We start from the raw sequence: 14,562 nt of genomic DNA, 5'->3' as shown, positions 1-14,562 counted from the left end.
ATGGCAGAATTCGTAGTCTGTGGCCGCCACACTTATCAGCAGTCCTCTGGTTTCCTGAGAATCGCAAGAGACCAGCATTCCTACTTGCAAAGTACATATCTGGAGGAAAAAAAAAGAGAGAATGCAATCCAGTCCAAACTAAAGGGCTCCAACCCATGGAGATGTACAGGGCCTTCAATCCCAACAAGGGCTGTACAAGCAGGAAAACCACAGTTCCAGGCAACCTCAGCATTAACACCTGCAGCCATGCCAGCGATATGTCACAAGTTCCACACTTCAAGAGCGCAGACTTTAAGGCCTCTACGAACTTGAGAAATTGTGCCAAGAAGATCTCTTGACTTCCATCTTAACCAAGCCTAAAAGACAGACTCTGTAGTGTAGCACATCAGGCCAAATGCATGATCAACTGAGAATATTTGTATGTAAGAGTACCAGGTACAGGGTATTGTGGAGAAGATGTGCAGCGCAAGTGAAGTCACATGAAAGTCTTTTGTGCCACTTTCAGAGGGAAGCTATTCATCTTCCAGATGATCCAGTCGATAGGATTCGTATCACTAATAAAATTCAACTCAGCCACAAGGCAGTGCAGGGTCCCTCTGTGGAACGTAGTAAAGAAGTTCCCGTGCAAGCCTGTCTGCAGCCTCTAATTTCCATTCCTCAAAGGTTGTCATTCAATCAGCAGACAGTTCAAAATATGGACAATGGGCAGGCACTCGTGGAAGATGATGAAGACTGCAAGAACAGAGCATCTTTCCAGGGCAATGAACACAGAATGCTGCAGGTTGGTGATAAGATGGAAGAAAGATGGACCGGAGAATGAAGGGGAGATTTCAGAGCTAGGATCTGGCTTTTTGGGGTGTGGTGGGAGCTGCTCCAGACCTGCGTGCAAGCCTTGGGGACATATTTCAAAATGTAATAACCAATGTGATCTCTGGCCTCAATGAGCTTTGACAGTCTTAATGCCTCAGCATACTAGGCTAGACCAATTGCAGTGCAACAGCTTAGAAATTCAGGAGATATTATTTGGGGGAAGGGGGATCAGTGACTTAGAGGAGACTTGCTTGTTGGAACAGTGTGAATACTTAATAGAGCTGGAGCCGGGATTCACCTATATACAGACTGTTCTCTTAAGCATATTTCAATTTCGAGATCATAACTAGATAACCACGTATCTGTGATTTCATTTTCTTTCTCGTTGAATACTTCTCTACTTATACAACCGGAAGATAGCATTAACTTGGAAGTTACATTTTTGTATTAGGACTTTTCTCTCACTTTTCCAACTGTACCAGTTGTGCTAAATGACTTCCTACCAATAAAGATGGCCCAGTTCAGAGTAACTCCTCCTGCCATACAAGACTCTCTCAGAAAACCAAAAAGACAGATAGAATGCAAAAGCACAGACAAGCCAAGTTTCTGAAGACTGTTTGAAATAAAGAAAGGCCATGGGAATGTAGGCCATGAGTTGGCTGATTGACATAGTAGTGTTGTTATAGAATCTGTGGCACCAGAAAGAGACAAGCAACACTCAAAGAGGCAGAACAGCCAGGTATATTCAGCAGCGGTGTGGGCTCAGTGGAGTCGCCTCCAAAGACTGAGTGCCCCGGCTTTTTCTGGGTATCTTTTTGTTGTTGTTGTTTGTTTGTTTTTCATTTATTTGTATTAGTTGGAGGCTAATTACTTTACAATATTGTAGTGGTTTTTGCCATACATTGACATGAATCAGCCATGGATTTACATGTGTTCCCCATCCTGAACCCCCCTCCCACCTCCCTCCCCATCCCATCCCTCTGGGTCATCCCAGTGCACCAGCCCTGAGCACTTGTCTCATGCATCCAACCTGGGCTGGTGATCTGTTTCACACTTGATAATAGACATGTTTCATTGCTATTCTCTCAGATCATCTGCCGATAACCCTATATGCAAGACAGAAAAAGAGACACAGATATATAGAACAGACTTTTGGACTCTGTGGGAGAAGGCGAGGGTGGGATGATCTGAGAAAATAGCATTGTTCTGGGTATCTTGTAACACCGTAAATTTCCTGCTCAAACGGCTCAGATCCCTCCCTTCCCTAGGTAGCCCTAGTTCCCGACAAGGTAACCAGCAAGCAAGAGATCAGACATGGAAGCGGTGATTGATGAGCAGCAGCTGTTAACACAAGATAAAGGAAGGGAAAGCAAAAGATTGTTACTTTAATTGGGGGCTTTGACTGGTTTCTACCTCATTCCCCCTCTTGATGTTTAGGGTGCATCTGCAGCTATCAGAGGACATCATCATCCAGAACTGGCTGGTAGCCCTTTAAAAGCAACAACTAGGTGGCTGTTCTCCGTTTGACAACTGTTTCTGTGAATGAACCCTGTTACGTTTTTGATTAGGATGGGTATGAAGCAGGGAATAAGCAGACATTGGTGAGTATGACTACGGCAATCCCAGTTATTGTTTTAAACAGAAACATTGTCTGAACCAGAGCATATGCAATCTTCCCAATAGTTTTAGCTTTGTCTGCCACAACTTTTCCATTGTCAGCTATTTGTTTTTTTTTTTTAATTTTTATTTATTTATTTATTTTTTTGTCATACATTGATATGAATCAGCCATAGATTTACACGTATTCCATTGTCAGCTATTTGGATGCAACAGTCACAGTCAGTTTGGTAGAATTTCCAACAAGCTCCTCCTTCCTCCACAATTCGACTGGATAGATGGCAGTCCTCATCTGGGATTGTTGCTGTGCCAACAGCAGTTGCAATTTCATTAGTTAAAATGTCAAAGACCGCCTGCAGTCAGATTATTCGGTTGAGCATGTAAATGGGGGCCCTGCATCCCCAACTCCCGTCTTGTGCCTATATGGCCGGACCATAATACTGGATTATCTGTCGGGGAGGACCCTCATCTTTGCCCCAATTTTGTTTTCTCCCTAGCTCGAGGAATCATTTTACTCTGTGTCTCAGGTTGTCGCAAACTGGGAACACCAGCGTGTCCCCTGGTGTCGGGTAAGAGGAAGAAACCTGGCTAAATTATTCTTATGGTGCAGATTCCTCCACATCTGGATGGGAGACCTGATTAGGCCCCTCTCCCGCAGAACCAAAAAGTCCCTCTCGGGGCTGCCATAAGTCTGGGTTTGTGGAGTAAAGATGCTTCCAATATGGGCTAATGCCTGGGATTGCAAGTAAGGGATCAGGTTGATTAGTATCAGGTTGATTTCCTGTACAGTTTTGCTCTAGAATCCCAGAAGTGGAGTTGAAGGGAGTGCAAATGTGATTTCCATTCCCTCCTTTTTGGGGAGCCCAATACCAGGTTGGGGCCCCTGGCATCATGGAAGTTTCTTACAGGTATCATTATATACCAGGGCTCTTCTGCATTTTGTTTCTCCAACCCAGGTATAATTTATTCCTTCTAGGCTTAGGCATTCTTTGCCTACTGTTTCTGTGGACAGGGTCCAACTCTGAATAGCACCCCCTGCCCGCCTGCTGGTTGTTCGATTCCATCGGAATAGCAGAAAGGCATCCAATGCAGTAGACTTCCAAGGCCATGTTTTACACATCAGATCCCCTCCACAAACCCAGCAGCTAGTGACATGAATTCTGGGGCCACCTCCTCGGCTAGATGGATAAAAGGATTATTTCCAATAGTGGGCATTTCTAACTTAGCTTTGAGGGAGGCTCGAAGCTGGTTGTACAGTCCAGAGGACCCCGTCTTTGGACCTGATGCCAATGGATCTGGTTTGATTACTTGGGCCTTTAACCGTTTGACCACCTCTTGGGCTGGTTCTTTCCTATCCTGGATTGCCACACCCCCATCTGACATCCCAAATTGAATCTATCGAGTCCAGCAGGCCATCTGTCTTGGGGTGCCATAGCACGTTAGGCCATTCACACTGTGGGCTCTAATTTCTCCCTTCCAGTAATGCTTCCCTTCCCTAGTGCATGGGAAAACTGAACTATAACATGTGGCTAGTTTGTATGTATAGTCAGTGAATCCTTGGGCCCATGTACCCTCATGGTAGAAAGACTCCATACATTCAGAACAATCATCCTAACTCTCAGATGAGGAGGGGATTTTACAACTTAACAGAACTGTGAGGCAAAAATACAGTCTTTTCATATTTAAGATGATCACAGTTGGAGGAGACTCCCAAAACCAAGAATTATGAAGAGGTAGGCAAAGCAGAGAGAGAGTTTTTGGATACAAGTCCACTCTAGGGGAAAGAGTAAAGCCCTATTCCAAATGAGATGAATAGGGGGAGTCTCAGACCAGTTACTAACCAATACATCTGCCTTTTGTGGGTCCTATTGGTTCCTCAAGCTTCAGCCATGCTTTTATTGACCAGCTTCCAGTGTGACCAGAGAGGGGCTTTGGGGTGCTTGTTTCCTTTGCAAGGTCAGGCACAGGGCTTCCTCCAGACTAAGGGTCGTTTCTCACTTCTCCTGGCTATCAGTTGGACTTGCAGGTTTGACTCTGGAGTAATGGATTGAAGGGTCTGTTCCTGCCACCTTGAGATCAGTGTGTGTAGTTAAGATTACAAAATAGGGCCCTTTCCACTTGGGTTTTAAAGACTCTTTTTTGCAATCCTTTACCCATACTCAGTCCCCTGGTTGGTGAGGATGTAGTGTTATGCCTAAGGAAATGGGTATTCTATTAATTATCCATGTATGTATTTGAGAGATTGTGTGTCCTAACCCTTGTGGCTGCCTATATAAGTCCAAGTTCCCCGGTTCTCTGGTGTCTCCCCTTAAGTTGACTAGCGGGGGTGGTCATTCATACAGGATTTCAAATGGCAAAATCCCTATCCCTGCCAGGGGTAAACACCTCACATTTAAGAGGGCCACAGGCAACATGCCTACCCAAGATAAGCTGGTCTCCTGGCATAGTTTTGGTAGGGTTTGTTTGAAGGTTCGATTCACGTGTTCCACTTTCCCTGAGCTCTGGGGATGGTAGGCAGTATGCAGTCTCCACTGGGTTTTCAAAGCCTTTGCCACCTGTGGTTCTGCCTCAGATACAAATGCCAGTCCGTTGTCCGATCCTATGGTAAGAGGCATTCCATATCTGGGGACAATGTCTTTCAGGAGTGCCTAGGTTACTTGTCTTGCTTTTTCAGTTCGGGTAGGAAAGGCTTCCACCCAGCCTGAAAAGGGGCACATACAAAGTACAAGGTATCTAAATCCTTGATTTGGAGTGATTTCAGTGAAACCTGCTTCCATATCCTCAGAGGGGGATATTCCACAATGTTGTGTCCCTGCCAACCTACTAGGCCCCTGGTGAGCACTATTTTGTAAACAGATTACATATCCCTGGGAGACAGAAGAACAGAGTGCGGGGAGGTGAGCAATAAGATAGTATGGGCCTAGCAAAGTCTCTGAGGCAGTCTTGCCCATATGGGTCAGTGCATGTTGCTGGTGCACCAGCTTGTAGGCAAGTTGTTCCAGAACATAGACTCATGGTCTTGTGTGAGCCACCATTCCATCTTGGCCGTGGTTTCTGCTTCCTTTTTTATCCATTTTTCCTCCTCGGGAGAATACCTGGGGGCAGCTGGTATCTCCAGGGCTAGCAGGACTTTCAATTTTTTTGGCGGCTGCCCCTGGCAGCCTCCTTCATGGCTGCATCAGCGTGACGGTTCCCTTTGGCCACCGGGTCATCTTCCTTCTGGTAGCCTTTGCAGTGGACAATTGCCACTTCCTTTGGTTCCCAGACTTCTTCCAGAAGTTTCAGGATTTCGGCTTGGATTTTGATCCCTTTTCCTTCTGCTCTAAGGAGTTCTCTTTCCTTGTATAAGGCTCGGTGGATATGTAGAGTAGCAAAAGCATAGTGCAAGTCTGAATAGGTATTGACTCGCTGCTCTCAGCTGAGATCCAATGCCCTGATTAATGCCCATAACTCCACTCTCTGCGCTGACCATCCTTGAGGAAGCACCTCTCCTTCCTCCACTTCAGAGTCAGACACTACAGCATACCCAGCCATCTTCTTTCTGTTTTCTATTAAGCTACTACCATCAGTATATAGGACCAGGTCTGTGTTGTGGAGTGGGTTGTCAGTCAGGTCTGGTCTATTAGAAAATACTTCATCTAGTAATTCAAGCAATCGTGTTCCAAGGGCCCTGCTTCTTTTGGTAGGAAGATAGCTGGTTTTAGAGTTTGCATAACTTCTAGTTTTACCTGTGGATGTTCACATAGTAACCCTTGATACTGAGTCATCCATGCATGTGTGAGCCAATGGTGGCCTCCGCTATCGATCAGGGTTATAACTGAGTGCATGACCTTAACATTTAGGTTTTAACCCAACATTAGTTTGTCAGCCTCCCTCACTAGCAAGGTAGTGTCTGCCTTTGCCTTTGTGTCTGCCTTTGCCAAGGCCTGGATTTTTGGGTCAAGCTTCCCAAGGCCATTTTGTACTTTTGATGAACACAGAGACTGAACTCTCCGGTTACATTGGAAAGCTCTAGGGCTGAGGCATCAGAGACTTTGGCCTTAATTGTTTGAAGGCCAATTGTTGAATTGGCCTTACTTGAACTCTTGGCTCCCATTCAAGGGGAGCCTTTTCTTCTCCTTTCAGGACCTCATTCAGACCAGGTCTGAACATCCAGGGATCTATATCCTGCAGAATCCTGCTTCTTCCAAGAGTTCATGGACCTTCTGGTGAGTGGTAGGGGGAGGGTTGGCGCAAACTGCTTGTTTCCTTTCAGTTCCCAGCATTCACTGGCCCCAGATGATGTTAAACCTAGATATTTGACTTGTCTTTTACACATTTATGCATTTTTCTTTGACACCCGGTACCCAGCTTCCATTAACAAGAAGACGAGGGCCTTTGTTCCTTCTAGGCATCGAGCCTGTGTTGTGCTCAATGACCTATTTCAGCAGGGCACACTCTAAATCCTGTCCAGGAAATTTCACGAAGTCAGTGGCCAAAGCTCCACTGAAGAGAGTAGGGGAGTTCTTGAAACCCTGAGGAAGCCTCATCCAAGAGAGCTGTTCCTTGTTTCCCATGTGTGTTTTCCCATTCAGGGGCAAATAGTGGCTGGCTGGCAGGTGCAAGCTGGAGGCAGAAGAAGGCATCGTTGAAGTGCGAGCAAGTAACCTGTTCAGCTGTGGAAGGGATCAGTCCTAATAGGGTGTACGGTTTAGGCACTGCCAGATACAGAGTAATTGTTGCCTCGTTTACAGCTCTTAAGTCCTGAACCGGATGGTAGTCATGCATCCCTGGCTTCTTCACGGGTAGTAGTGGGGTGTTCCAGGGTGACTGGCATTTCATCAGAAGTTTGTGTTGAAGTAGTCTGTCTATATAAGCCTGGATTCCCAGCCAGGCCTACTGGGGAATCAGATACTGTTGTAGTTTTAGAGGCTGAGCTTCTGGTTTCAGATCAGTCAGGATGGGATCAAGGGGTTTTGCCAAACCTGGAGCATTTTCCTCGGCCCAAACTGGTGGATACTGTCTCTGATTGAGGAGGAATGGTCCCTTCTCCTGGAAGGAAGAAATACAGGCGCCATTCTTCTTCTCACCTTATGGCAAGAGTCATAATCAAGGAGGAGGGTGGGCCTGCTAGCTTTAGGTGAGGTTGCCGAAAAGGAAATCTGGGCCCCCGTCATAGCAAGCAGTTCTCTTCCCATCAAGCAAGTAGGGTGAATAGGGCAGATAGCGGAATTCGTGTTCTACCTAATGGCCCCCCAGTCAGCATTGTCAAGGACTGCAAAATGGCCTGCCAGTCTGGGTGCCTGAGGGTCTGGGTGCCTGTGCCCACGATGATGGTAGTTTCTTTTCCCGATAAGGGGACTATCTCCTGGGTGACCCCAGAATGCTCAGCACCAGTGTCTACCATAAAGTCCACTGGATGGCCCCCTACTTGAATTCTGACCATGGGCTCCCAGGGACCCAGTTGGAGAGAATCCAGTCCCCTCTAGTTGGTTTCTGCTTGAGCTTCCCTGATCAGACTAGTGCTGGGTGGCTCGGGTTGATACCTGCTCTGTGGGCCTGCTGCTTTGGTTTTCTTCTCAGGGTGCCTGGGGCACTCCTTTTTCCAGTGTCCCTTTTCCTTGTAATAGGCACACTGATCGTGGCTGAGGGGAATTGTCCTTTTCGGATCTAGGCCCCTTGCCTTATGGTGTGGTCCCACCGGGGTTGCATGCTTTGACAGGCCAAGTGCCAAGAGTGGAACTTTTTGCTTCATCCATTTTTTGCTATCTGGTTGTGATTGACAAAGACTTTGTTGGCAAAGCAGTTCTGTGGCATTTTTACCTGCAAACCCTTCTAACTTCTGTAATTGTTTTTTTTTTTTTTCAGATGTCCAATGGGGCCTGTCCCTCAAAGGCTGAATTTATCATCTATTGAATTTCAGGGGTTTCAGGATCAAAAGGAATGAAAACCCAGAATGCCTCACAATTCATTTCATAGAAATAGTCCAGGCTTTCATCTGGTTCATGTAGCACCTCAGTGATCTTTGCCATGTTAACAGGCTTCTTAGCCCTGTCTTTTACCCCCTGTTGGAGGGAGGGCCGGTGGATATCTCTCCAACTGGTTTCTCCCCCCCGCCCCGCTCAGTACTGGGGTACCAGTGAGGCTCTTCCTCTGGGAAGTTCTCCAAAGTGCAGTTCTCCACATCTAATTGGGCCCCTGGGGCATTGGCCTGGAGTCATTTTCTAGCGTTTGTCATGACTACTTGGCGTTCCTCTGTATTGAATAAGGTGAGGAGATGCTGCAGGCAGTCTCCCCAGGTGGGACAGTGGGTCTGGAAGATGGATTCTAAGACACCAATCACCTCTTGGGGCATTTCAGAACTTGAGAGGGTGTGTTGTTTCCAGTTAAGGAGATCAGTCATGGAAAAAGGCTGGTAGTAAAACATGGGTCAGCACAGCAGAAACTGTGAGCTTGTTTATGTCTCTTGATGTAATTGTAGATTTCTGGAACCAGTGTCCGGAGCTGTCATTGGCCATCCTTTCCTCCTTCCTGTTTTGGACCGGGGCGCCACAGAGATACATTGACCTGTCTCCCCGAGCCTGTAGATGCCTCGTGCCTCCTCTTCTTGTTCCTCCAAGTCTCATGTTCTGTCACCTTCATCTCTGCGTCTGATGTGGGCCAGACACATGCACACACACAGAAACACATGCAAACCAGGTGACACAAACATACCTGTGTAAACACACATGAGGAAGGCACAGTGACACAAATAACAAACAGGGAACACAGGTGTTTCAGTAGCTGAAGATGCCTGGGTCCAGCAATTTGGGAGATGGCATCAGTAGGCACCGTGTCCTGCCCTTTTGGGATCCCTGTCCATTTCTTCCCCCAGATGTTCAGTATTATCACCAGCCAGCCTTAAGTCGTTTCTGGCTTTTCCTGTGTGGTGGTGGTGAGAGAGAGGTCAATTGGTGGATGTGGAAATTCACAGAAGACCCCAAAGTCAGCACAAAAGGGCCAAGGGACAGTGGAGAGAAACCCATTCCAACTGGTGGTGCTTTCCAGGAAGAAGGGCGGGACTTAAGAGCCCAGGGGAATCTTAAACTCAGTGAGCAGCAGGAGGCCTGGGAGTGGCCAACCTGGGAAAAGATGATTCTGACAAAGGTGCTTGATTCACCCTGCCTCTATCAGAATCACCTAGGGCTCTCTCATCTTGTAATCACAGCTTCTTTGAGTAATGCTTGGACACACGAAGTCCCCAAGCCTCCAGTCTCAGCTTGTCACTTGCTACCAGTATGACCCGAATCCAGGCTCCACATCCAGCCTGCATGAGCCTGAGCATCCCCATTTGGGAAAGGAGAGTGTCCCAGCCTCTGCATGGCTGTCCCTTCAGAGCCCACCTTTGATGCCCTCACAACCTGTGTTTCTGTCAGTAACCTCCCATGGTAAGATCTACCTCTCTGGGAAATACTGCAGGAGGTCGACCCACAGGTCTTTGCTGATTCTCTGCTGGCAACACGAACAAGATCAGCATGGGGCTCACGAGGACCCGAACGCTTCATGAACAGTGAAGAACTCCAACACAACTCGCCAATTCTGCAGAGGCCCAGAGCAACCCCATCTCAGCTTTCCTGTTTGATCCTCGGCTGTTGTGATCCAACAACCAGTTGAGGAAGTTAAGGCTGCTGGTTTCCAGCCTGTGGCTTAGAGCTCCCCATTTATAAACCCAGAACCAGTGGACTGGCATGCAGTGACACGGCATATATCCTGGAGAAAGACAGGGGAGGCAGGGAAGGATCGTGCAGGAGGAGCATCCACTCCCTTCCCCACCCACCCACACCACCCTGGGAGGCAGGTTGTACCAGTGATGTCAAGGTAGTACTCCTTAATGATCACTGTGTTCCTGAAGTAGGGTTTGCTTCGAAAAGAAACTTAGCAGCGTGCAGCGGGACCAGAGATAGCTCAGTTCCTACACCTGCCATGACCAGAAGGAGGGAAAATGTGCCAGTTTCTAGGGTCTGCAGCTTGCCTGCGGTGCAGGCATCAACAGCTTCTGCCTCTCCACTCAAGTGCTCTCACCGCATCAGATGATCCCCCACTTCCCTGCCCAGCTCCCCTACCTGTCCTCATTTTCCCTCACTGACCTTCAAATCTATCATGTGGCTAAGCAAGTCTTCATCTTGTTCACTGATCATGACGGATAGTTGGTGATTGTTCACAATCCGCTGCAGGTCAAGGAGCCAGTCATGCCACGTGCCAGGCCAGGTAGAGCCACAAGCAACAGGGCTGGTCTGGGAGGGAACAGGTGAGAGGGTAAGAGGCAGAAACCCTAGGGGCCTGCAAATGGAAGAAAGGGTCAGACATGTTATATCTTTCTCTTAAGCGGCAGGAGAAAACAAACTACAAGTGTCAGAATTTTTTTCCCTTCTCTATACAAAATTAAAAGGAGGTTTTTTTTTTTAAAATTCTGTGTTGCCATGACGACACATGGTTCCACCTGAACTTAACTTTCTCAAACCTTGAGCTAACCAATGCGTTTTTCTTATGGAAATGTTTTTCTTAAGCTATGTTAATGAACTATCTGTTTACCCTAGACTCTGTCTGTCTGCAAATTGGTTGCACCCAAGGCTCAGAACCAAAAATGCCTCAATAAACCAGTATGTTTTACTCATACAATGGTTCTGCTAATCTGTGTTAATGAGACTATGTATTTGCTTGGAAACCTGCCTATTTTCAAGATTCATGTCAGTTGTTTTATGGCCCAGGATGACTCAACTTGTGCCAATGTTATCTCGATGCATGTTGTGGGTGAGGAGCCTGGTGCCACTCTCTTAGGCTTGAGATATTTCCTTTCTCTATCTAGCAGACAATATCTGCTAAAGACTAGCAGGGGGACACTCTTTCTGCTGCCTTCTGATGTCTATGTCATCATAAAGAAGGCTTTCTCTATCTCTTTTATACTTTAATAAAACTTGATTACACAAAATCTGAGCAATCAAGCCTTGTCACTGGCCCCGGACTGAATTCCCCTCCTCTCCAGGCCAAGAATCCCAGCGTCTTTCATGGCTCAGCAACAACCTTTCACAGGGTCACTGGAACAGGCATCTGCAAGCATTCTGGGCACTCACGCTTTCCTGCCCTCCTCACCAATGTCCCCAGCCAGTGCCATAACATCAGACATGCTCATGGCTCTTGGTCCCCTGTGGTCTTCAGCGTCTGAAGGTGTCTGCATTTGCCAAGAGAGGGTCGGTTTCTGACCACTTCTGATCTCTGACTGGCCTGTGTGTGCTGAGTAGTGGCATATCACTGCTTAGAACGTCAGGAACTGCAGTCCCTTTGGCACACCTTGTCTGCGGGCAAGTGTGTGTGTTGTGTGTGGGTATGTGTGTGTGTCTTTGTTAGTCTGTGTGTGTTTAGCAAGAAAGCCCTGGGTCTCTCACCTGCTCCCTTTCTTCACAAGGGTGTGTCTGGAGTCATCTGGCACTCATAGTGTATCAGATAGCAGCCCCTTCCAGCTCCACCTTGGGTGTGGAAAACCTCGTGCTTCTGCACTGCACTAGTGGGACTGTCTCTGTTATGTCATGGGATTATCCACAAATACAATAATAAACCTCTGGGAATGCTACTCTGGCTTAATGTTTCTGGTCACTTCTGATATAGAATCCCCACCCCCGGGTACTGCTCCTCTTCAGATGCAGGCCAAAAGGAGTCACCAAAGTCATGGCTTAGACACCTACAGGTGTCTCCTACAGGTGACTCCAGCCCCTCCAGTGTGGTCCAGTAGATCACTCGGTGTTCCTGGCCTTGCACGTTCCTGCTCCAGCTTCTCCTCTGGCTCCTGCGAGGACAACTGCTCCTGCTCCACGTCTGCCACCACCTCCCCCTCCTCCGTGCTGTCTTTCCACCAGCAGCCTGACCTCTGGCCCAATCCCCACCATCTCTCCCTCTTCCAGGGCCTCACCTTCCTTTCTTTGCCTCCACACTGAAGAGAGCCGCCTCCTTTCTTGGTGCGCCACCTGGTGCCTGCAAGGTCCCTGACGCCCCCACCTTGAGGGCAGGCCCCAGGGCCTCTGTCCCCTGAAGACTTGGCCTCACAGCTAAGAAGATCCAGCGTCCCTGGGTGCTCCTGCCGTCCTCTGGCAGCATCTCGCTCTGGACGCGGCCCTGGCTGTGGCCCGAGCTGGTGCAGCTGTGAAGGGGTTGGACGTGACGACACAGCAGGTGGCCTGCACAGCCGATGCAAATGCTGCCGTCACCCAGTGGCCATCGCTGCCTCCTTCTGGGGGTGCCCTGAGACTGAAGAATGCGGTGGGGAACCACCCGGAGCAAGGTGCACAGGCCGGTCTGATTGCCCAGGCCAACGGGCCCCCTAGGCTGCTGGAGCTGTGAACCACTCCCAGACTGCTGGGCCCAATCTCAGCCATTGGCAGAGAGCGTAGTGGGCGTCATGCTCCAGGGACAGGCCCCTAGCCCAAAGGGAGTCACCTCGGTCCCACCCCCCTACCCCCAGGGCCCTCCCTCCCCCGGCTTCCAGGACTCCAGCAAGCCACCTGATGCCTCTGCTTCACTGAGTGCCTGCCTCCAGGCACATTGCCTGTCTTCCATCTGGCAAATCCCAGGTGCAAGTTGCCATTTCCTTGGCCTCCAGAAATTCAAACCATGAATTCCCACTTCCATATCTGAAAAGGACACTCCTGTGTCCCACAGGACCTTTAACCTCTGGGTGCTCTCCCAAAGTGTCCAATGAAAGGCATGGGGGCAATGTGCCTGGATAATTTCCTCCATTGAGCAGAGAGCCCGATGTGGTCCGGATTCCACGCTCACACTCTGTCTCTCCTAGGATGCCTGGGGATTCACTCTGAGAGCCTACCTTAGCATGTCATTTGTCTCACATGGTGCCAATATGTAACACACTTGGGGAGGGAGTGTGCTGGCTGACAGGCTGATCCTAGGCAGCACTAGCCCAGGACTTTCCCAGATCTCCTTCTCACGTGTGTGGAACAATCTGCAGTGAAGCAGGCTCTCATTCCAATCCTCCTCCTTCCAGTCTCTTCCTTTGTCTGAAAGACACTGGCCTCTTCAAACGGGGGTCCTGCCCTAGCCTCGTCCAGGATTTCCACATGGTAGCCAATACACCACAGACTGAGGGGTCCACAGACAGTGGTTTTAAATCCCCGCATCACTTTATTTATTTCTTCTGGGTGACTCCTGAAACCCCCCCACCACTCTTTACTGATACAAACACTCCACACAGCAGAAATTGTGAGCTTGTTTATGCCTCTTGATGTAACTGCAGATGTGCAGAGTCACTGTCCAGAGTTGTCACCTGTCATCCTTTCCTCATTGTGTCCTGAAGAGGGGCATCACAGAGATGCATGGACCAGTCTCCCCTAGTCTCTGAATGCCTCGTGTCTCCACTTCTGGTTGCTCCACATCTCATGTTCTGTCACCTTCATCTCTGTGTCTGCAGTGGGCAGGACCCATGCACACACACGCACACACACACATGCAACACAAGCACACACATGTAGGGGACAGGGACACAAATGCAAACAGGGAACACGTGGAAGTACATGAGTAACCACTGGTTCCTACAAAATCTAGAGATTTCCATATTTCTTATAGGAAAATCATTCTGATATTCAAATGTGAACTATACGAAAGTCCAACTTCCATGAAGGAGCATTAGCACCTAGATATTGATATAGGGAATATAGGGAATTCCATATTTCATGGCAGATGTCATTGTCTTGATATATGTATGAGAATTGCAAAGCATTCCATATTTCATAAAGAAATAGTGGTACCGATATATTCACTTGTGAAATAGGGGCAACACCAATACCATATTGGATCTCCGTATCTTAAGACCAATGCCTAGATTTTCATGTGTGAAATGTAGAGTATCCCATATTTAATGTAAGAAAATCACCACCCAGGTTTTCATGTAGGAAGTATACAGAATTTCATGTTTCATGTAAAAAACTCTGCATACAGATTTTAATAAAGTGTAATACAAAAAATTCAATATTTTGTGTAGTAAAATCAGCATTGTGATTTTCATATGTAACATATAGAGAATTCTATTTTTAATAGAGTAAAAATGTCACAGTGATTTTCATATCTGAAATATACAGAATTCCATATTTTGTGAGGTAAAATTGGTACACAGAA

General features: G+C 47.8%; 1 long non-coding RNA gene across 3 annotated transcripts in view; it reads left to right on the top strand.

The window, feature by feature from the left end:
• Positions 1-10,867, top strand: part of LOC122690168 — a 28,308-nt gene extending 17,441 nt beyond the window's left edge. Inside the window, exons 2-4 of one of the 3 annotated variants that reach the window (XR_006339999.1) lie at positions 2,248-2,411; positions 6,553-6,635; positions 8,275-10,867. This is a non-coding gene — a long non-coding RNA (uncharacterized LOC122690168). Of the gene's footprint in view, positions 1-2,247; positions 2,412-6,528; positions 6,636-8,274 lie in introns of all 3 variants that reach the window. The other 2 variants (XR_006339998.1, XR_006339997.1) reach the window with 2 other exon arrangements.
• The last annotated feature ends 3,695 nt before the right edge of the window (positions 10,868-14,562 follow it).

Source organism: Cervus elaphus, chromosome X, assembly GCF_910594005.1.
Source record: "Cervus elaphus chromosome X, mCerEla1.1, whole genome shotgun sequence".
NCBI lineage: Eukaryota > Metazoa > Chordata > Mammalia > Artiodactyla > Cervidae > Cervus > Cervus elaphus.
The sequence above is the reverse complement of the archived record's forward strand: the minus strand, read 5'-3'. Positions and strand labels throughout refer to the sequence as shown.